Raw genomic sequence first — 6,512 nt, 5'->3', positions numbered from 1 at the left:
CATGTTTGTTCTGTTCTTTTGTTCCTACAAAGCACCACAGGAAGAACCCAAGAGCTCACAGAATGCGTTGGGAACCCAAGGATCTCTGCCCTCCTTTGATTCAATCTTCCTAGATAATGAAGGCAGTTGACAGGTCTGGTTGTGGTGGCAATAAAACCTACAGGCTGACTCCTCTCCTTTGCGGGTAGACCCAATCCAGAGGACGTGTGGGACTCACCAACCACCTGACTCAGTCAAATATAGCTCAGAGGCAGAGTGATCACACTAGACACTGGCCAGGCCATTCCGGACCTTTCCTCTCAGCAATATTCAGCAAGGAAAATTCCCTCCTCTAGAGGTTCAGAGAACAAGACCCGCTAGAAAGAGCCTAGACCACCAGGCACCCTAACACTTTAATGTACAACTCAAATAATGTTCTAAGAAGAGCCTCGCTTGGGGGAAGCTTGATGTGGTCATGGCAGATGGGACGGATAAACAGGGGCAAGTTCGAGTGCTCGTTGAGGGACTGAGATCCAAATGGAACTTTAAAGAACCCAAATTGTCCCTAAGGTGGGTTGGAGGTTCCTCGTCAGTTTTAAGCCTTTCTTCTCCAACCTTCCCTGGTAGTCCTTACGCATCATGGGAACCTTCATCACACCAGCTTGTGCTTCTTTCCAGACACTGATTTCTTGAATGGTCCCAATCCACAGATTCTATACACAGCCTACACAGTTCCTCCACTCAGAGGAATTTTCTGTTTCAATCATATTTCCAAATGCTTCAAAATTTCCCAGAAACCTGGCTAGCTTCCTTTGTAGCCCCCAAGCCTGAGGGAGTAAAAACTGATCAGAAACGTTAAGTGCATGTCCACAGCCCACATTCTGCTGCTGGTACCATGCTGGCCTAGCATAGACATCGGGATGCTGGCTCCTGCCCCCTCTAGGTTAATCTCAGCAAGCGTTCTTTCTTTCTTTCCATATATGTTTTCCCTTGGCTAACAGAGAACAAAGACCCAAGACCATATGCACAATGCCTTGGTGTGCTGGAATAAGGAAAAGATGACTTTAGAGGATCTGTCCATTTACTTCTCTTATTTCTCCTGGTCTTCCCACCTTGGATATGGGTAGACCATCTACCTCCTAGTCCTCAACACAGCTGACCCTGCCCCTTGCTCCTGCTATACACACACACATACAGAGAAGGAAAGAGAGAGAGACAGAGAGAGAGAGCGAGAACGCACTAATAGGGTGGAGGTGCCCATCCTTCCATTCTTTCCTGGAGGCCAAAGTTATAAACCAGCAGAATGGGGAAGAAATGTGTTTTATAAAATGAGCCCTTCTTCCTGTCCCTTGGCACAGGGTAAGAATGTGGACTGAGCAGAGCACTGCAGGGCAAGTGCAAACACTAGGGTGCCGGGTGCCCAACCCTCTGAACGATCTCCAAGGCCCAATGCAGTGAAGAATAGCCCAAGGGATAGGAGGTCGCAAGGACGATCTTTGTGAGAGACAAGAGCATAGAGGGAAAAAATGAGGGGGATGTGGAGGACTCTGGGGCATTGAGAAGCCGGATTGAGCTGGGTGCATCCCTCAGCTGTCTCCAGCACTATCTACTTCTCACAAAGGAGTGAGAAGCTGGTGAAGGAAGGTGCCAAGAAACAAAGGCAGTGGGAATCCCCGAATTCCCCTGTAGGCGATTTCACATTAAATAAAACGAGTGCTCTACATTTGTAATCTTATTTAATCCTCACAACTCTACAAAGTATCACCGTTTTACAAATGTGGGTTGAGGCTTAAAGAAGTCAAAAAACTTGCCCAGGGTCAAGCGCTAACGAGTGACAAACATGAGATTTAAACACACATGATTTCCACCACGAGATGTTTCTGCCCTACAGTGAAAACTCCAGGCCACACTCATTCTAGAATGTGGCTGGAAGTGGCTGATGGTAAAGGCCATCTGCTAGCATGCGCTCTGGGGCAGGCCGGGCAAGGACAAGCACAGCTCCATCAGGAAGGCAAGACTGGCTTCCTCCACCCTAAGTCCTCAAATGACCTGAAAGACCACAACGCTCTGGGAAACAAAGCTATTCTGTGTATCAAATCACCCCCACCTCTACCAAAGCCAGCATCCAGTCTTCCAATAGCTTTAAACTTCATTACTGGCTCAGAGTCACTGGATGGGAGCCCAGTCTCTAATTCTCAGGTTCAAGATCAGTCTGCCAAGGCCAGGGTTATTTCCACCACCTCTTCCACTTTCATGGAATAGGAAGTACTTTCATGGGAAGAGCAAAAATGTCACATCAAATCCGTTTCTGATGAAGCCTTTTTGAACAGATTATATAAAGCAAGAGGCCATGAAGCCGATTTTAAGTTTCCAGAATGGAAAGGAGCCAGGGAAATGAAAATAAACATGGTGCAGTCCTTGGGAGATTTCTTAGAACAGGACAAAGGAGCCGACCAAAATTCTATTTCTCATTTCCTAGTTGGAGAGGAGTCCATGCTGCTTGGGGCATTTGCTATTATGGAATCAGAACCGAAGGCACAAGGTACACACACGCATGCGCGCACACACACTTGATTAGTTCTTCCCAGGTATTATGTGTGTGGTTTGTCCTGGCACCAGAAAAAAAAAAAAAAGACAAAAGGGAGTCTTGAGATTAGTTTATTCTCTGGGATCTTTCCCTATAAAACACACTTGTTACTGAAATAAAAAAATATAAAATTTAAATAAAGACTATCTTAATTTGCAAATGTTTTTTTATTTTAAATGCTCCTTGGTGTGCATATCTAAAGAAACAAACATTTAGGTGTAGACCAATGACAACTAAATCTTCAATTTCACCTCCCCTTTCAAAACCTCTTTTGAAAGCCTCTTATCTAAGTTGTTCTTTTTTTTTTTTTTTTTTTTTGAGACGGAGTCTTGCTCTTTCGCCCGGGCTGGAGTGCAGTGGCCGGATCTCAGCTCACTGCAAGCTCCGCCTCCCGGGTTTTATGCCATTCTCCTGCCTCAGCCTCCGGAGTAGCTGGGACTACAGGCGCCCGCCACCTCGCCCGGCTAGTTTTTTGTATTTTTAGTAGAGACGGGGTTTCACCCTGTTAGCCAGGATGGTCTCGATCTCCTGACCTCGTGATCCGCCCGTCTCGGCCTCCCAAAGTGCTGGGATTACAGGCTTGAGCCACCGCGCCCGGCCTCTAAGTTGTTCTTACGAACTGTAACCACATACCAGCGATTTGCAGCTTTCAAATCAAAATTAGCAGCAGTCTCTGGGAGTCATTGATAAAAAGCTCGTTTACTGATAGCCGCCTGTCATTTCCAGCAAGCCTCCAACCATCTTTTCCCCAACTCTTTATGTTTCAGTGCTCCTGACCAGGTCATAAACAGAGAAAAATTTAAAAAATTTTAAACGCTCCTCTTCTTTCTAGAAATAAGGAATTGTTTTCCTGGCCAAGTCCATGTTTGCTGCAAAACCATTAATTATTTCCCTCTCTAACTGCCATTCTTCCTTGGCCCTCCTCCCATCCTCGCTAACAGCAAGTTCTTTGACATACACTGAAAGCTTTCATTACTACAAGCCCTATAGTTCTCCTACTCCCACAGCCTCCATCTTTAAAAGGCCTTCTGTGAATATACACCATTCACAAGATACGTCATCAAATTGTCATCTACCTCCCTGGTTATATTTATGTCTCTGCCAATATCTGCCTGCCACTCCATATTCCCAGTGCTTTTCTCGGAAACAGTCCACTCAGCCCACCCACGGGGCTGAGACATCCTCAACCCCTGAGGAGAGAGCTTCCTTGAGTTCCCTGATTGGAGAGTACCAGACAAGAAATAGCATTTCCTTCCGCTGTTCCTTAACCTTACGGCCCTTGGCAATATCTTGGAATGCTGAAAACATTCAAAAAATGGTTCTTTCTAACTGTCTTCTTTATGGTGAATCTAATCTAGTAATGCTCAAAAAGAAGGTTAGTGAGGTCTCAGGAAGTCCAGATGTTCCTGGAAAGAACTGGAGTTTAATTAAATGGAGCTTATCCGAAATCCATTCCCAATTATGCAAGAGAAAAAGTACTATTCTGGATAAAAGCTGAATATAGGAAGGGATTCATCCCTCTGAAGATCACTTTTTTCTTTCTTTTTTTTTTGAGACGGAGTCTCGCCCTATTGCCCAGGCTGAAGTGCAGTGGCGTGATCTTGTCTCACTGCAAGCTCCACCTCCCGCGTTCAAACGATTCTCCTGCCTCAGCCTCCCGGGTAGCTGGGATTACAGGTGCCCACCACCATGGCCAGTTAATTTTTTTGTATTTTTAGTAGAGATGGGAGTTTCACCATGTTGGCCAGGCTGGTCTCGTACTCCTGACCTCAGGTGATCCACCCGCCTCGGCCTCCCAAAGTGCTATGATTACAGGCATGAGCTACCATGCCCGGTCTCAAGATGAGACTTTCAATGAGACAAAGTCCAGGTGGACTAAAAGTTACCACCTTCACTACCTTTGGAAGCAAATTAACGGGCCAGGCTCTGCTGCCCAAGGACTAGGAAGTACATTTGAGACATTAATGTGTCACGTGCGTCCGTCTGAAGAGACCACCAAACAGGCTTTGTGTAAGCAACAAGGCTGTTTATTTCACCTGGGTACAGTCGGGCTGAGTCTGAAAAGAGTCAGCAAAGGGGGGTGGGATTATCATTAGTTCTTATAGGTTTGGGATAGGCGTACAAAGTACCTTCTTATGGGCGGGGGAGAATATATTGTTATCAGTTAGGGTGGGGCAGGAACAAATCACAGTGGTGAAAAGTCATCAGTTAAGGCTATTGTCAGTTCTTCTGTGGATCTGCAGTTGCTTCAGGCCATCTGGATGTCTACGCAGGTCACGAAGAAGAAGGCAAGTAGAGATAAAGTGATATAGATAAGGATTTAAGCAGAATTTTCAGATAAGGATTCCTATTTGACTTTTAATATAAATGAAAAGTCACTTTCATTCATATTAAAATGAGCACCGCCGGGTGCGGTGGTTCATGCCTGTAATCCCAACACTTTGGGAGACCGAGGTGGGTGGATCACGAGGTCAGGAGATCGAGACCATGGTGAAACTCCGTCTCTACTAACAATACAAAAAATTAGCCAGGCGTGGTGGCAGGCACCCGTAGTCCCAGCTACTCCGGAGGCTGAGGCAGGAGAATGGGGTGAATACAGGAGGTGGAGCCGAGATCGCATCACTGCACTCCAGCCTGGGAGACACGGTGAGACTCCGTCTCAAAAAAAATAAAACTAAAAATAAATAAATAAATAAATAAGTAAAAGTTTCTCTAGCTCTCCTGCCACGCAAGGGCTCCATCAGTGCAACATAAATTCACTGATAAAAAGAGCACAGACCTGAAGGGTATCTCCAACCAGACTCACTAGCTCTATGCTTAGTAAGAAGAGAAACAGGGGGAGACACTCCTTAAGTGTGAAAGTTGGTGATGTGTGTAAACAGTGTTTTGGGAAGACTCCGAATGATAGATGGCTCTGGACTAACTCAGTTTAGCAATTCCAACTCCAAACCCCTAGGGTTGTTTCAACATCTGAGACTGCTCTCATCCTCTCCACCCAGCTCTACCCTCCCAGCCTTCCAAGGCTCTTGAGAGGAAGCTATGTCTCTGTCCAGGTGGTGGGTGTCTAAATTGTTAGCCTTCCCTGGGAACCCGAAATGGGGCAAAAAACAGCACCTGCCTCCCAAAGTTCATTTTTCCCTAAAAAATTTTTGCCAAGCCCTGTTGTAATAACCCTCTTTGCACTGTGGTCTCTCCCACCTGCTTCACACCATCTGCAGTCCCTTTAAGCGAAGAAGTGGAACCTTCCCATACATTTGAGCTTCTCAAAAATCTGTCATCTAATGAGACTCAAGGTTCATCTCCTCTCTTATTTATTGGGTGCAGGATCCCAAAAATCTCTAACAAGAGAGATAAACTCAATGAGAATGAACTGGACAGGAAAACTGGCTATAACTACAGACAGACAGACACACACCCACACCACCTGCATACCCTCCTTAAACTTATAAGTCAGAAAGGTCTGATTTCTTGGAACCACATCTGGTACAGAATCATGGGAATGTTGGAAACTAACAGTTTTCTGAAGCTATAACGAAGACTTCAAAAAGGTCGGAGAGATTAGAATAGAGCTGACAAACTCAGGTTACACTTCTCAACCTTTGTTTAGGGATCTACTGTGGCATGCTAGGTACCACTGAAATGGATAGTGTCTCCCAAGAAACCTCTTTCCCCAAGAATCCCTAAAGGTGTCCGACTTTAACTTGAAAACCGCTGACAGCCGAGCACGGTGGCTCACGCCCATAATCCCAACACTTTGGGAAGCTGAGGGTGGTGGATCACCTGCGGTCAGGAGTTTGAGACCAGCTGGTCAACATGATGAAACCCCATCTCTACTAAAAATACAAAAATTAGCTGGGTGCCTGTAATCCCAGCTACTCGGGAGGCTGAGGCAAGAGAATCCATTGAACCTGGGGGGCGGAGGTTGCAGTGAGCTGAGATCGTGCCA

Source organism: Trachypithecus francoisi, unplaced genomic scaffold (genome assembly GCF_009764315.1).
Source record: "Trachypithecus francoisi isolate TF-2019V2 unplaced genomic scaffold, Tfra_2.0 Lachesis_group8, whole genome shotgun sequence".
NCBI classification, from domain to species: Eukaryota; Metazoa; Chordata; class Mammalia; order Primates; family Cercopithecidae; genus Trachypithecus; species Trachypithecus francoisi.
Note: the sequence above shows the minus strand (reverse complement) of the source record.